The sequence below is a fragment of the Trachemys scripta genome, chromosome 16, assembly GCF_013100865.1.
Source record: "Trachemys scripta elegans isolate TJP31775 chromosome 16, CAS_Tse_1.0, whole genome shotgun sequence".
NCBI lineage: Eukaryota > Metazoa > Chordata > Testudines > Emydidae > Trachemys > Trachemys scripta.
In genome coordinates, this window is record NC_048313.1 from 20,930,722 (window position 1) to 20,948,279 (window position 17,558).

Genomic DNA, 17,558 nt, shown 5'->3' on the forward strand with positions numbered 1-17,558 from the left:
CTAATCAATGCTTTTGTGTCTTCTTTCCACTTGCCCTGGCTCCCCATCTTTGCTCTCATGACGCTGGGTTTGTTCACATATTGCTGCTGACACCCCTCCCTTCCACCCCCACTGCACCATCATAATATGCACCATAGACATAATGCCACCCCCAGCTTTGCTTTGAAAAAACCCCTCTTGCTTCGCCTATATGAACAGATTCCCCCCTCTCTCTTTCTTCCTCCCTCTCTCGTCCTCAGCCCCCCTCCCCCGGGTTTGGGTTGCACATAGATTATCTGAACTTTTGTTGTTCGCTTTTCCTCCTTCGCCCGTGAAAGCGTTAAAGGTAAGGGACTGGCACTCGCGTCCAACAGCAGGCTTTTGTAAGGATGATTTATTGCCTCAATCTTGGTTCACCCAGAGTTCACATGGATTTGCTGCTGCTGAGGGCTAAAAGATGGTCTCCCTTGACAAGTGTGACTATTGGAAATGCCTCTTTTCTCTCCCTCTCTCGCCCTCTCTCTCTGCTGGGCTTCTAAAGTGTAAAATGGTTTATAATTGAGAATGAGACTGGAGTGTTTTGCTTGTGTGTGTGTGCGTGCGTGTGTGTGTGTGTTATACACCACTATGAATATCATTGCAAAGCCAACACGATCTGCATGGGAAGTCTGCTACCTGTGATCGGGCACAGATCCCAATTTAAAAAAAAAAAAAAAGAATAAGCGCACATATCTTTGTTTTTTTTTAAATGGGATATGTGCCCAATCACAGGTAGCAGACTTCCCATGCAGATCGCGTTGGTTTTGCAATGATGTTCAGACAAAAGGCTCTTATTGCTGTTTGATGCACGCGCACACACGCCGTAGAAGTTATGGCCTGGTGTTTGTGGGCGAATGAGATTTCCAAACCTTCTTTGTTGGGGGGGTTGAGGAGGAATTGTTACTAATCTGGACTGCGATGGGGGTTAGTACGGTTAATCTGGGTGTGATTAGCCCGAGAGCCCTTGTAGCTCTTTATTTCAGAGGAATTACTCAGTTAACAACAACAGCAAATCCCCTCTTCTTCCTTCTCCCCCCTCCCTCGGTTTAAAACAAGTAAAATAATTTATTAAATGCATCGAGGTCTTAAATTCCTGCAGACGCATCAACCATAGATTACACAACGTGACCTGCCTTCCAATGCTCCTGATCCCCCACACACACCAAAAAGAGGGGAGGAACAAAGGGAGACCCAATCTCCTTTTATAAGGCACCTCTTTCTAATCCCCCCCTTTATATTTGCAGCGGAAACGTTATTTTTTCTATATCGAAATTTGTTTGTACTTTGAACATCCGCCTGCATTTGCCTGTAAAATAACCCTTGTGGTAATGCTAATAAGATGCAAATTTTATAGAGAGCTAATCGCTTTTTCTTAATTTATACTTCAAGGAAATGAGGGGCCTTATCTAAAAACGTTTACATAGAGCCAGCCAGGTGCATGAGATGTTTGGTATTTCTAACTATCCCCTTCATCTGTCTCTGTATATCTAGATGGGTATGGGTGATCGTGTTGTGTGTGTATGCAAAGAAATTGTATAGAGTATAGACTATATCTATGTATAGTTCTATGTATTTAGATGTATAAGGGTGAATTTGGGTGTGTATATAGTTATACACTACATAGCGACTATATATAGTATAAAGAACAGGAGTACTTGTGGCACCTTAGAGACTAACACATTTATTTTTGTTATAGATCATATATATTTATGTCTCTATGTCTAGATATATGTGAGTGATCTTGTGTGATTGTGTTTATTTATAATCATAGACTACATAGAAAGAGATTTTATATGTATATAACATAGATTATGTATGTTTATGTCTACATATCTAGGTGTGTATGGGTGATTTTGTGTATGCTTTGTGTGTGCATCTAACCACAGGCTATATACAAAAGTATGTATGGGATAGAGACTGTATATCTCTCTATATATACAGATGTATATGCCTAGTTGTATGTATGTATATAGTCAGAGACTATGCAGAGAGGCTATATATACACTATATATCATATATCTTCATTTTATTAAAAGCCATTTGGAAGTTCTTCTAGATGGTTGTACTTTTCTAAAACGTGACTAGCTTAATCGTTCAAAGTTGTGGAAGAATCACTAGAAAGATGATAGAAATATTTTCAATGATATATAAATGAACAACCCAGACTCTGCTAACTTCTCCTGCTTATTGATGACATCAGTCCTATTCAGGTGAAGTTTTATTCCTGGACAAAATAATGAAGCATTAACGCGATTTCAATATTTTTAATTTGCCTCAGCTAAATCTTTAGCAAAGAGATTGACTCTGGATTTGTACCGAAATTAATTTTCGGGATTTATTTTTAAATTATTTGATGCTCAACTTGACGTTCTTCATCTGTCCTTACTTTGTCCCAAACCATAATTATATTCACTTCTGATAAATAATTCATGCCAATCTCTTACCTTTGGATTGCCTTGTCTTCAAAACAAGCCCAGATATGATTCTTGAAAAACAGAGTTAAATGTAATTTAATAGAATCAAAACGGAATGATTTGTCTTAAAGGAGTCATTTTTGAACCCGGGATTTAAAAAGTGAACGTTTCTTGAACTATTATCCAGCCTAAAACGGTTTAGTTAAACCCATGGCAGTGCAAACACCAGAAATGCAAATATTCCTGATAATAAATTTGTAAGGAATCCATAATGGTGGATACATTGATGAGTTCCTTAAACTGTATAGCTAGTCTGGAGGTAGATAATTAAATAAACAAATCACAATAAAACGCATTAACTTAGTGTGTTTTAACTGATGGTGTCTGAATAGAAAGACGCAGAGAGTTGCTAGGTCAAATTCATCGCTAGTGTAACTCCAGTGACTTCAACAGATTTACACCCCAGGGCTCAAAGACTAAATTTAGCTCAGTGGCCTGTAAATCAGCCGGATTTAAATGAAACTTTAAGCAGCTAATGAAATATACCAGAAGCCGAGGACTCACAATGATATGCAGCAATGTAAATATGTTTTCAATAAACACAGGGTCTGTACAAATCCGGAATCGTTTAGATAGGACTGGGATGTTTTTGGAATGGGTAATCTGAACTGCACTCAATCCACCGCCCCCACCTTTTATTACCCCCTTTAAACACCCCCAGTGGAAGGTTATCGGATTTCCACACCGCACCGACTTGCCATTTTTAACTGGCTGACCTAGTTAATGGTTGATGTTGATTAATTTTTTATTTATTTATTGGAGTTTGCCTTCAGTTTGGCCGTGGCTCAGTCAAAAATCGAAGGGCTCATTACATCCCTCTGCCTAGCACGCTGGATACTCCGCAGCGCAATTTAAAATTGCGCGCAGGTGAGAGCTCCTAAGGTTTCGTCCCGCAAAGGCCTGAGCGCTTTCGACTCCCCCTGACTGTCCTGGGAATTGAAACACGCGACCCTCTTCATCTAGTCCGGTATGTAAACAGGGGCCTATTTCGGCCAGTATATGTGAGGGTAGAATTTGGCCGCAATTCTTTACTTTGCGGGTTTTTTTTTTTTTTTTTTTTTTTGCGCGTACGGATTTCTATACAACACTCCCCCCATATTTAAGACTTGACTATATATGTAGGGGGGCACTGCCTGTATATAGGTGCACAGTACTAAAGCAGCATTAGCAGTGATGCACATCACATGCAAACAAACAGCCCAGGTCGACTTTCGTCTTGAACTTTTTGCTGGGTGGAAAGAAGGAAAAGTTACACATCGGATACATTTCCCAGTCCACTTTGTGGTGGCTGGGGTACAAAACAATGAACAGAGTGAGATCGCTTTGTAAACAGGACAGCAATCCCACGTCCACTTCCATTCAAACTGGGCATTAACATGAGAGAGAGAGAGAGAGAGAGAGAGAGAGAGAGAGAGAGAGAGAGAGATTTCTGATCGTTTGGAAGTCTTCCACCATACAAGGGAGAGAAAATCAGATCTTTATCCAGTTCCTTTCTGAAACAAGGGGGGAAATTAAACTGGCAACATTGAAAAGGAATATGATGGGTGTGGTGTATGTTATGGAAAGTTTGCACAACAGTGAAGTGTGTGAGAGAGTGAGAGAGAAGCTAGAACCCGCATCCTTAGCAACCCCAATCAACTTGTTTGTAATTGTATATGGCATTTTAACTACAGCCTCTTCCCCCGTCAGACAGAGATCTGACACCAAACGTCTGATCAACTTAAAACAAACAAGATTTGTGGAGGATTTCCAGTCATAAATAACCCAACAGTCTCTCTGGGTGGATTTTACCATCCGGGCTGGTTTGTTAGTTTAGATTGGTTGGTCTGTTCTAGGCACACAGTTAACGATGGAAGGGGTTGATCGCTGGCTGGGGTACATGCACTTTAGCTGAGGATCTCCTCCAAAGTTACTACGAACGATGCCGCAAAGGCAGAGAAATCATGGCCCCGTTGAAGTCAATGGCAAAACTTTCTTTGGCCTCTTTAGCGCCACGAGGCTACCCGCGCTGCTGGACCACAACAGGGCATATCCTGCCCTTTCCGGGACGGGGGCTTGCAGCTGAGGTTAGCACAGGAGGTGTCTTTGAAACGCCTTTAATGAGACTCTGAGACAACAACGTTTATAATTATAATTATAATTATTCCTTGTTGTTGCTAATTTCGATTTATCTTCCAGGGCTCTTTTGTATGCCTGTCATTGCCTGTATAAGCTAATGGTTTTGCCAATAGTCCTTGCTTGTCTCTTCCCAAAGAAAATCGTTTGGTTTTAAACAAGAGCTCTCGACTGCAAAACTCACGGACTGTGCCCTAAGAGGAGCGAGAACAGGGGAAGACATTGGAAAACGTCTACGGTTAATTTCCATAAACTAGTAAAAATAAAGATGCGATTATAAACACACACACATTGCACTGACCAGGGGCCAAGCATTTCTTCAGCAAACGTTATTATGTTTACATGAAACAAGCCATTACACCCAGCACGTGCATCAATAGCTTATTTCAAATAAAGACCTACATTGCAACATGACTGCCTCCATCATGCAATTTAAGCACCCTAGATAATCTGTTGTGTGTTAAACAAGATTTAAGATCTGCTGTCTCCAGGGCAAGGCTTCACACACACACACACACACACACACACACACACACACACACATATATATACATCATGGAGGTGATCACAAAGGTGCAAAGCCAGAGGAAATCATTGTTTGGATCCTCAAGTTATTTTAGTTTTTTTTTTAATTTAAATTAATTTTATTTTTTATCAGCAGGTTTGGGCCCTTTATGCACAGGATGGCTGGTGAGAGATGTTCTTAAGTGACGTGGGTATGTTGGTTTAGAACGTTTGCTCTTGAGTTCTAACTCTGGTGGAATCTTCCTCAGAAGAAGCCATTGGAGATATGCCCATGACTGTGATCCACTGAATCCCTCTCCTGTGTTGAGTTAAAGATATCCAGTCCCCCTTCTTCCCCATCCCACCAGCGAGAAGAAACTGGAGATGCAAAAAGCTGCTCAAGACCATAGACTTTTGGAGGCTGTCTTTCCTAAGGTCCCATTACCATGAGGTGTCAGTCAGCAGCCTCTCCCATCTCCAAAGGGACACCAGCCTCACTGCTGCCTGAAGCCAGAAACATCCATGACTTCTTCAACAAGCCAAAGACTTGCCTTGCAGGGCTTCAACAGGGCTCTGGGGTGCAAGGATGATCAGACCTCAGAACCAGCTCCCAAGGTTCCAGTGGTCTCCTCGGCCATTCCATGTGACCTCCCAAAAAAGTCAGAAGCTTTCTGGACCAATGACCAATCCTAACCCTGGTGGTAGCAGCAGAGTTCACCCCCAAACAGGGCACAACTCTAAGCAAAAAACCCAACCTACTTCCAACAGGTATGTTCCATGTGATCCCAGTAACACTTTCTTTTTACAATGTGTGCACTGTACAGACAATGGGTTTCTTAGCAACTCCAAATGAGTGGTCACCAGTAGCCCTTTGATAGAATTTTAAACAACTGTATAAATACTCATGACTTACTCCAGAAAATTTTGCCCTGCATGGTTGATGTTGTTCTCACAAGGTTATTAAAACAATGCTCAGTGCTAGAAATGATTTTTAATCCAATAATCCTAAATTCTGCATACTTTATTGTCCTAATTTCTTGTGCACTAGCCAGTGCATTTTGATGCAACTTTGTTTATTTGTTCATTGAGGGACAAAGAAACAGAGAGACAGAGAAGGATGGATGGAGGGGTGGAGGGGATGGTAGGATGGATGGATGTGAAATTACCCAGGCAGACATATGAAGAGATAGAGAGAAAGAGAGATATATGTAAAATGACATGGATAGAAAGATAAATGTAAAGTTACCTAGACAGAGAGAGATTAAATTAGAAAGAAAGAAAGAAAGAAAGAAAGAAAGAAAGAAAGAAAGAAAGAAAGAAAGAAAGAAAGAAAGAAAGAAAGAAAACCAGCACATATCTCAACTCTGGGTAACAGCAGAACACTTTGAAATTGTCTGCACAGGTTCTATCGGAGCTTGTTAAAAATCCAGACTTTTAACTGAATTTGGATATTGTCTGTCCACCAATGGGACATTTCAAATGACTGCAGTCAGTTTACTGCTTGCAGTTATGTTACTGTCAACTGCTTCAAAGTTCAGATGTTGTACGGGATGTGGGATGGGGGGTGTGGGCTGCTGCAAGGGCAGGAGCAGATGAGATGGTGTGGCCTTTTATTTTCTAGGTCCCTGCTGAGGGCCAGCATGCTTTATACCAATGTCCAGATGGAGAAAGAATTCCATGTTATCAGGTATCCCTGCTGACAGTGGAGTGTGGAATTGTGCAGCTGCCCTGGAAGTTGGATCCTCCTCTGTCTCTGCAAGGGAAGTGTCATTACCGATCCCCCTAATCTGCAAAGGAGACGGAGTGAGAAAATTACCTGGAAAACGTGCCTGGGGCCAGCTCACTCTTCAGCCACTCTTCAGCCACAGCTTCTCTATAAACTTGGACCACAGCTGTGCTGCTCAAATTCCCAGTCAGCGCTACCTTGGGGACCTGCAACTCCCATCTCACCTAAACAGACTTAAACACCACATCCTGCACCTTGGGGAAGTCCTCCGGAACCTGCAGTTCTTGTGCATCTGTGAGGGCTCTCTGCCATGGAAACTAAGCTACAGTCCTATTATGTCATTAAAAAACAAAACAGAAAAAACTTCTAAGTGTAACCAACAGTATCCTTTGATTTCCTCACCCCCTCTATTCCCAATTACCTCCTGCGTATTAAACTGTACAGAGATCTGTGTACAAGGCAGCTAGGAACTGGTGTGTGCATGTAACCCAGCCAATAACAGGACAAGTTCTGTGTGAGCTTATAACACGCTCCATGTATTTTATTAAAGTTGATTTTACTCAGCAGTTTACTTTGTCAGTTACACAGGTGTCAACAGCCATCCTTTAAATATCCTTACAACCCAATTAAACTTCCTCCAAGCCTAGGGCAACATTTTTTGAAAAGCAACTAGTGATTTTATCGACCTCACTTTCTGGGGGGTGCATCTTAAAAGGCGTCTGATTTTCAGAAAGGGTTGAGTTCTTCTCCTCTGTAAATTAGGCCCCTTTAAGGTGCTTCAAATTAGGCACCCAGAGGTTTACTCATGAGGGTGGTTTTTCCTTTAACCCCGCACATTCCCCCTACCAGGAAATAACGTAGCTGTGGCACTTCTACTGGCCACTATCGTTATCATTTCAGCGGGTTATTGTTTGATAAGCAAATGTAGATGTAAACATATTTGAACCCACTCAAAATCTGACCCTGCAATAAGTTAGCTTCTCACTGTAATTTACACATTTTTTTTTCTTTTTAAAAGAGATCGATTGGCTCTTGGCGTATTTTACTGTATTGTTGTGGTTTTCAAAATAAAGAGGCCTTTTAAAAACAGTGCTGGGCGGTTTTCTTGGCTCGTCTGGGTTGGTTTTCTCCAGGAACACTGCTCTGTTGTTCTTAAAATCACTTTGCCATCTTGTAGTTTACTAGGGGTTGGGCTTCACCCTTCTCTCACCCCCATTAATCACTGAGACAGCACTTACTTCAGTAGGCCCCCAGCCCTTTTCATCTCCCAGTTAGTATGCAGCTCCGAAGCCCTGCCTGCCTGTGCACTTTTTTATAATGGCCCCTGCCTTCCCTAGAAACTCACCCATTCCTCTGAACGGAAGGTTCTCTCCTCTGCTTTGCAGGCATTTGTAGAAAGGTACATTTAGTCTGAGATTTTCAGCGGGGCACCCACAATGGGTTTCCTCTTTTAGTAAGATCAGCAGTGTGCAGATCCACTTTCAGCCCCATAGTGTTTAGGGCAGGAGCTGGACAAGTCGTGGCTCATTTTATAAGTTGAAGTGTAAAGTCTTGTTGGAATTGTGTGGAGACATTGTGATCATATGGGCTCTGCCATGCCTTAAAACCAAACAAGGTAACAACAACAGAGCCTACACAGCTTTAAGTCTCCTGAAAACAATCAGAGGGAGCTTTGTGCACAAAAATGAAAATGTATCAGTACAGATAAATGTAAAACACATTGCAGACTGGTTGTTCCCATGGCCTCAGGCAATTATGATAACGCAACTTTCAAGTGTATTTTATTGTATCCCACCCCCCCCCAAGATTAATTACCCAGCAACTAAATCTACATATTGTAATTAACTGATAAATATTTAATAATGGTTAGAACTTTATCCATTTGGTCTTTCCATCAACAAACTTTAGGAGGTAAACAGGCAAATTGAAGAAGACATTTTCTTGCCTTAGAAATTTCAAAGCTTGACTCTCTCTGCAATTTGTTTTTTTTTTTTTTTTTTTAAGTAGAAGAGTCTCTGATTGCAAAGGAAATGTTAATTTAAAGGAACCTGTTATGAGAAAAAAATAGTTTTGATCTGTAATAACAGCAAGATCTTTGTCAATTGCAGAACAAAGGAATTCTGTGATGTGCAGAATTCTTTTCTTGCTTAGGAGAAGTGTATTATCTTGTGTGTGTGCATGTGCTTGTGTGAATGGGTTTGTGTGTGTTTGTGTGTAATGTGTCTGTATTTATGAATATGTGTGGGTATCTATGAGCATAAGTTTATATGACGATGCCAGTGTGTATGTGTTTGTATATGTGTGCATGAGCATATGTGTCTGTGTGAACATGTGTGTGTGTATGTGGGTGTGTCTGTGAGCTTAATCTGGCTTCCACTGAAGCCAAATGTAAAGAACTCCCATTGACTCCAACGGAAGCGGGAGCAGGCCTTGTGCTTTTACACCATAAATAAGATTAGCTGGAGTTGCCTGATGCACAGAACTAACGGATTTCAAAATGCCTCATTTGTGGTGTCCCTAAGGAAATGAGCACTTGAAGGCCTTCCTGGAAGTGTGTCTCACCCATGCCACCAACCCAGCCCTACTGCAGCCCTGCAGGAAAATGGCTGTGCTATAAGCGAATTACAACCCCATTCCTGGAATTAAATCAAAACTCAAAGCTAACTCAATTGTACCTAGTATGGCAGAAAGGTCAAAAGGGTTTCTTGCTCCATTTACAATAATTAATGTAGCCCAGCAACTTCTCCCCTCACCCACCCACTAATGGGCAAAGCAACACCCAGAGACCCGGAAACCGGGTTAGAGAAGGAGCGATGCCCGCTTTGAGCCCAGCTTCTTCCACTTTTTTAACAGGTGGAGCCGTAGTTGGTTACATATTTCTTGATCTTCAGCTGTGGGCTAAGGCAGCTTATTGACAGGGGAATGAATGCGGTGTAAAGGAAGGAGAGTGCTCTTGTGAAAGGGGTCTGTGTGTATTTGTATGTGTGTAGGAGAAGGGCTTTGTATGACCATCTCTGTGTATGTATGTGTATAGAATAAAGTCCTCATAAGACCATCTCTGTAGGATAAAGCCCTGGTAGGCAGTCAGTGTCTGTGGGTGTATTTATATTTGTGTATGATAAAGCCCTTGTAAAGGAGTGGGGGGTATTTGTGTGTGTGCGTGTGTGTGTGTTTAGATTAAAGCCCTGTAAGAGAATCTATGGCTGTTCTACACCCAATTTTTGCACTGAGGTAACTGGATCAGTAATGTATTGATAGGAACGCTTTTCAAACAATACAAGTATGTCCACACTAAGGGGTTGCTGCCGTTTAGCTAAAATCAAAGAGTTAAATCAGTGCAAAAACTGTGTGTCGACAAGCTCGCAGGGTATTTGTGTGTGTAGAGAGTTATAAAACCCGTATTGAGGACAGCTGGCCTGGAGGGTACCCTCCCCCAGTACTTTAATGTGTTGTTTGTTAGTATTAAAGTTCGTTTTAGTATTGCAGTCGCCCCTAGGAGCCCTAGTCATGGATCAGGTCCCCATTGTATTAGGCACCGTACATGATAGGTGCTGACTCCATGGGTGCTCCGGGGCTCAAGTGCACATGGAAAAAAAATAAGGGGTGCTCAGAACCCAGCAGCCACAGTGGTTCTGCAGGGCCCCAGGGCTGGCTGCTGACCAGCTGTTCGGCAGGCAGGGGGAGGGGGATGTGACAGAGGGAAGAGAAGGGGATAGGGCAAGGGACAGTGGGAAGAGAAAGGGGGGTGGATCAGAAAGGGGGGTCTCGGGAGAGGGGGCGGAGGGGGGCGTGAAGAGGCAGAGAGAGGGCGGGGCCTTGGGGAAGAGTGGGGGTGGTGCACCCACTGGGAAAAACAAAAACCAGCGCCTGTGCTGTACATTATTGATTAGCTACACTACAATAGCATCTAGGAAGCTAGTTATGTGCCAGGACTCCATGGCGCTAGGTGCTGTACAGAGAAGAAAAAGCTGGTCCCTCCTCCAAAGAATGTATCTGTCATTTTCTGCCCAGGCAAATCTGTTCACTCATCAAAAATCCCTTCATGATGAAATTTGCCTCCGGACAGGCATGATATAAACCTTACCCAGATCACAGCGATTGAAGAGTCTGTAGAGAAAGGCATGAGTTAAATCAAGAGCAGCAATAACTCCTCAGGGACCTCCCCCGTCCACCCCCAATTTCATCACAACATATACCTAATATCCATCCCCCCACCACTAAGATTTTTGGCATCACCTCTTCACTTGCAACTACAGGGGAACTAAGGCCCAGTTTCTCCAAGGCATTTAGGCGCCTACCTCTCAAGGGGAGAATCTGGGCCTCAGGCTCTGACTCAAGTTAAGTTGTCAGCACTTGCTCACGTCCCCTGGATTTCTGTGGAGTGACTCCTGCTTTTGGTGTGCTATCTGACAGCAGGTTCTGTTAATCTGGCAACACGGCGCGAGGCGTGTAAATAGAGCTATTTGCTGGATATTATAATTCAAGAGTGGTCAAATTGTTACTTTGTAAATGCTCTCATGCTATACGCCTGCACAAATGATACCGTCATCCGAGAACGAGCATCACTTAGGATAATATGCAGTGCAAGAGCAGGTCCATTTAGCATGTCGTAAACCCCCCTCGCTTTGTGGAGCACTGCTGTGGCTCGGAGTTGGGCCACGGGAGCTGTGTGAATGCTGATAAGAGCAATAAGAAATAAATAAACAGACAGACAAGCATTTTATAAAGCCTCCTATTTATTAACCTGCGGACCTCGGTTTCCAGTTAAAGACCTCACTCGGCAGTGCTGCGCAGCCATTTCTGGGGAGCAGCCCCATGTGTCCGGCTTGCCATCTACCAACGCAAGTGCCCGTAAGTGGAGTGAGGGCCTTGGAGTGGATTTCAATGTAGCATTCTAATTCTACTATTACTGTCATAAATCCATTTGTCAAATGCCCTGGGAGACTCCATGGCCGTCAGCCTTGTAATACTTTTTATTGCCAGCCTAATCTTTACAGATCGAATTAAGACTGGGGGACTTTATCAGCGGAGCGAGCTAGGTGAAGGGTTATTTGAGTATTTCATTTGTTCTACTATCAAAGGTGCATAGGCCTCTACCCCTGTCTGCCGCCATCAGGGCAAAAAACGCCTATTACTGTGTAATCAAATAGCCTTCAAGAGGCTTGCTCAGTGGGCTGATGTTCTGAATAAAGTAAGATGAATGTGGCATCTTTCCCCCAGTCTGAAGAGCAGGGGCGATAGCCTTGCATCATGATATTAATTCCCTTATTAAATTAAATAACACTAAGGGTTGTGTTGCTTTCATTAAGCATCGTGGGCGAATGAGCTGTCCCTACAGTCTCTCTTTCTCTGTACCATCCTCGTAACGCCACACTAATTAGCAACAAGCTGGCAGAATGTTCTGCTGCCTCCCCCTCCTGCTTATTAATCGCTTTGAGTAATAAATAGACTACTCAGGACGTGAGGCGGGGAAGGTAGGTACCATCAGCTAAGAGAAGGTTGATAAAAGAAAGAAACTTCCGGCCTTGAGTAGCATCAGGCTTGGTTCGGTGCCCAATGAAGCCAGTGGAAGGACTGCGAATGACTTCAGTGGGCATCAGGTCAACCCCGTAGGCCCAATACAGGAAATTGCTTAAGAGATCATATGTTTCATAGTAATTGCCAGAATGGATCAGAGCCAAGGTCCGTCTAGCCCAGTATCTCATTTCTGACAGCACCCAGCACCAGACACCGCAGAGGAAGGTGTAAGAACTCTACTGTAGACAGATGGGTTTCACGTAGACTTCAGCCTGATCACTAACAGTTAGAGACTAGTTTACACCCTGAAGCAGGAGGATCACTATCCCTTCCAACATTTGTTTTAATTAATTACGGTAACTCTGGATATTCCTGATAGCCATATAAATGTCCAATCCCTTTTCAAACTTTGCTAAATATTTGGCTTCAACAACTTCATGTAGCAGTGAGTTCCACAATCTAATCACACATTGTCAGTTTTTAGTGTCCCAGTTTTTAATTTCATCAGATGTCCCCCTGTTCTTGTGCTTTGAGACAGGGAACAGAGAAGCTCCGGATCTCCCTTCTCTCGACTGTTCATTATTTTATATACTTTTATCATGTCCCATCTTCTTTGTTTCCTTTTGAGTCCCAATCTTTTCCCTCTTTCTTCATATGAGATTTTTTTCCAGGCTCTGGGTCATCCTCTTTGCTCTAAATCCCCTCCAATTCTGCAAGATCAAATCCATCCCTATTCAGAAATGCACATAAGTCCCAATTTGGAACAGCATCCCTATTCAAGAAGGGCATGTAAGCACATGCTGAACTTTAAGCATGTGCTTATGTCTAGGGCTGACTGAACATTCTCCATCCAAACTTCTTTTATGATGGAAAACTTGGTTTCCAACTAAATTTTCATGGAAAGTCTCATTTTTCATGAATTTTTTTGACTTTTCATCAGAAAATAAAAATATTTTTGTCTGTAAGTGTGTGTGTGTGTGTGTGTGTGTGTGTGTGTGTGTGAGTGAAATTCTTCAGATTTCACTAAACATTTTTGGTTTTTAGTTGCTGGAAACTAATAAAATAAAATAAAATATAATAGTTTTTGTTTTTTCAATCAAATATTGACATTTCCACTGGAAATTTCAATGAAAACGGAAAAATGTTTTCACCCAAATTTTCCGGTGGGGAATCCAGCCAGCTCTAATTAAGTCCCAAGGACTTCAATGGAAGGTGCAGATGCTCATCACCACTAAAAATCATGTCACATATGTAGGTGCTTAAACAGGGATAATTTGCTGAGCACCCAAGTTTGAAAATCTGGGCCTCGGAGTTTGTCCCGGTGGGCTAGTTGATAGAGTCAAGTGAGCAGCAATGGGCCCAAACTTTGCGATGCAGCACTGAAAAGCTTTGGGTGAGATTCTCAAAGCTGGAGCTGGATACTCCCATTAGCATTCACAAAGCTTTGGAAAAATTTCAGCCTTTCGTTTATAAATGAAACAGCTTAATGCTATTTGGGTGGGGGCAAAATGTGCATGTGTTTGGAGGGAGGGCATGCCAAAGTTTGCTCAAGCAGTGGCCAATCTGAACTTTCCTCAGTGTTTATTCTTTCCTGTTAATAAGCAGCGGACACTGACAGAAACTGCGTCAGGAGCTGTGGTTATCTCTTTATCTGTTGCAAACCAATCGCTCAGCAACTTGTCACCGATGCTCCCTTCTTCGCACCAAGGACGTGTAGGTGAGGAAAGACGAAGCCGACATTCCTGAAGGGGCTGTGGAGGGAGGTGCCTCGGCCCAGGAGCTGTGCAATACCACCAGGCAGCACGGGCCTCCTTATGATGGGCTCAGCTCAAAACAGAGCCAAAGAGCTGGGAACTGCAGCCGATGGGGTCCTGCATTCTTCAGCGGTTGCCTTTTGTTCTTAGACCAATTGCTCATACTGTGGGATTGTTCTCCAAGGAGAAGGCCAGGACCTACTCTAACTTAGGGCTTGTCTACACGTGAAATTCTACAGCAGCACACCTGCGCAGCTGTAGCGCTTCAGTGCACACGTTACCTGTGCTGACGGGAGGGGTTCTTCTGCTGATGTAAGTAATCCACCTCCCCAAGAGGGCGTGGCGAAGTTGACAGAAGAATTCTTCCATCAACATAACGCTGTCTACACAGGGACTTACACACTAAGAAGAAATTGACCTCACTGCGCTGAGCACAGAAAGGGGGAAATGCCTTCTGCAAAGGTATCCCCGAAGTTTCTTTTCTTCCATTTATTAGTCACAGAAGGAAAGGCAGTTCCATTCCCCTCCAATAAATATAGCAGAGCCGTTAATTCTGTCTGCAGAGCCCTCAGCTCACTGAACTTTCTCCCTGTTTAGCTCCTGCCAGAAACAATAAATAGATGAGCTCACATTTTCGTTCAGCATGTCCTAATTCACCAGTCCATCCTTATTCAACAAAGCACTTAAGCCCATGCATGATGTTAAGCATGTGCTTAAAGTTAAGGGTATGCTTGAGTGCTTTGTTAGATTGCAGTACCGACAACCTCAACCATGCAAAAATTTTGAGATTGGCTTAAACATAATGAGATTTATTTTATAATAAATTGGAGGGCTCCTTTGGCTTAGGGCTTTTGAGCATTTAGGGGCCTGGTTTTCAAGCTTTTCTCCACAACCAGGAGGGTGGGAAATTTTTCTGTTGCAATTAGAGTAATGATGCTCATCTATTCACCTGACTCCTGGAGCAGGGGCTATTAAAAAACACAAAATATCACAAGACTCGTGAGAAAATCGCAAAAGATTGCAACTGGGGTGGATGGAAGCACATGCTGAAATACTTTGCTGAATTAGGTGCAAGTCACTTTAATGGGACCAAGCTTGGGCCCTGTCTCCATAGAAATCCAATGACTTTGCTTTGTACTGACTCTATTTTCAATTGTGTGCATGATTCCCCTTCTGGGCTTGCGTGCCACCAAAATACCTCGGACCAACTCCCACCCCTCCTCCACATATTTTGCAGATGCAGCTGATTCAAGTGCATCAGTAAAAGGACTGGATTTCTGAACTAGATGTGACGCCTTACTGGCATTGTATATAAGCCTGAGGTTTCCCCCAAATAAGAGCAAAGTATCAACAGTGCCTTCTGTTTCTAAATGTGCTGCTGCCATTGGTTGATGGACAGTTATTGAAGTAACTCAGCAGTGGGATTTTAAATGGTTATAATATGAACCGCTCTCAAGGTAACCATTACTATCTCTTAAAAACATTTTATTACTAGGGCAAATGTATGTTTTAGCAATGCTCAGATGGCTACTTAATGTCATGTTTATCCCAGGCCAGAAGCTCCTTGAAATAAATGAGAGTTTAAGATCCAGTTTCCCTTTTTGTGTAATGGAGCTAAAGTTGTTTAAATCATCGGCTTCCTTATAAACGTTTCACTTTAAAAAGTCGGCCTATTCTTCTCCATTAAAAGTTCATTCATCACAAGTGGGGAAAGGGGAAACTGTGGCAAATATCTTTCGGGAAAGATTGATGGCGATTGAGAATGGTCTCTTTAAATCATGGCTCCATGCAGCGTTAGCCTCTAGTCCTGAGAATGGGGCAGATTGAGAAGGAGATTGTGACATAGGATACAACTATCCTGCAAATGAAGGGGTGATCATAGGTATACTCATGTTAGCTTTAATCTAGCTATTGCAAGTAACAATAGTTTTGAAGATGTGGTGGCATGGACTTCAGAACAGGTTAGCTACCCAAGTACATACTCAGGGTCCCTGGTGAGCTTATACTGGGGTGGCTAGCCCATGTAGAAGCTGTGCCATCACGTCTACACTATTCTTGTTACCTGCACTAGCTAGATTAAAACTACCGCAGCTACGCCAAGCCATGCTACAACCACATACATTTCAGTGCAGACATACCCCTAGAGTCACACAACCTAGCACCTGATTCTACCCCTACCTGTTCCAGTCACTATATCCCCTGCCCTGTGCCCAGTGGCAGTGATCATCCCCTGACACACTGGTACAGCTGCTTCTGCTGGTACATGTGGAGGGCACAAGGGGGGGGAGGGGCTTTTCTGTCCACACCCAGAGGCACAGGAGAGCAGAGCAGTCCCAAAGCAACTGCTCTCCTCCACCCCATGCTGCTTCCACACAATGGGTAGCCAGCGTAGGAGATTAAAGAAGAATCTTACACTTCCTTACTCTACAGGGTGGCATGTAAGATGGGCCACAAGTCAGACTTACGTTTTTTAAAAGAGATCAATTTATTATTTATTTCTTCAAATGTGTAAAATAAAATATAGATCTACTGGAATGCGGCTATCTCATAGAAGTCACACTTGTATTAAAGTTCCATTTATAAGCAGTACATAAAGGATTAACCGATGGGTCATAGCTATCTCAATCAATTGTTATACTGCCCAGGTTGTGTATAATTAAGCTTAGTAGAGTTTTTTTTTTTTAAATATAATTTTGACAGATAATGTCAGTGTTTATTTTAAATCATTTTTTTCCAACTGTTATTGACTTAAATTTCAACAGTTGCAGGACATTGTGAGGGGTGTCAGAAAATGATTATGTAATGGTAGCACGGATGTAGAAATTCAAAAAGTAAAAGCTTTATACCCACTAAGGCACATATACAAAGTCAATATCCTCAAATCAAACCTGAATACATCCTCAATTAGCACTTTTGCCTACCTGTACATTTCGATTATTAACATTGGACATATTTTTTAGTCAGTTTGTATGTGTGTGGTGAAATCAATGTTTACCAACATTTACTGATAAAAATTGAATTAATAAAAGCCTACCGATAATCATGGCTAGTAATGAGATCTATAATACCTTCTACTGATGTGTTTATAACCATCAGTAACGCATACTACTCCAGTCTGTAAATACATGTAATCAAATATGCATAGTCCCCTACTGACTGCTGTGCCAGCCAAAGTGACTACAGTTGATGATGTCACACCAGACATCATGTAGTGAAGTTCCCAGATCGGGGTCAATCCTGTGAATCCATGAACCCATTGAGTTCAATGGAGCTACAAACATTTACTCCTGCTGCAGATCTGCTCTTGGGGGTGAGATCCTGGCTCCACTGCAGTGAATGGGAAAACACCCATTGACTAGAGTGGAGCTCTGAATTCACCCCATGGTCCTATTGTGCTAGGCACTGTACAAACATGTAACAAAGAGCTTACAGCCTTATGTAAACCGGTTA

General features: G+C 42.7%; 1 protein-coding gene across 10 annotated transcripts in view; it reads left to right on the top strand.

Annotated features, from left to right (window-relative positions):
• Positions 1 to 6,834, top strand: part of HOXC4 (homeobox C4) — a 94,775-nt gene extending 87,941 nt beyond the window's left edge. For 5 of the 10 annotated variants that reach the window (XR_004648400.1, XR_004648398.1, XR_004648397.1 and 2 more), the window contains 2 exons: positions 5,269 to 5,879; positions 6,733 to 6,834. The gene's annotated coding sequence lies outside the window, so the exon portion shown is untranslated. Of the gene's footprint in view, positions 1 to 795; positions 3,460 to 5,265; positions 5,880 to 6,732 lie in introns of those variants that run through there. The other 5 variants (XR_004648394.1, XR_004648393.1, XR_004648392.1 and 2 more) reach the window with 2 other exon arrangements.
• Positions 6,835 to 17,558: the final 10,724 nt, after the last annotated feature.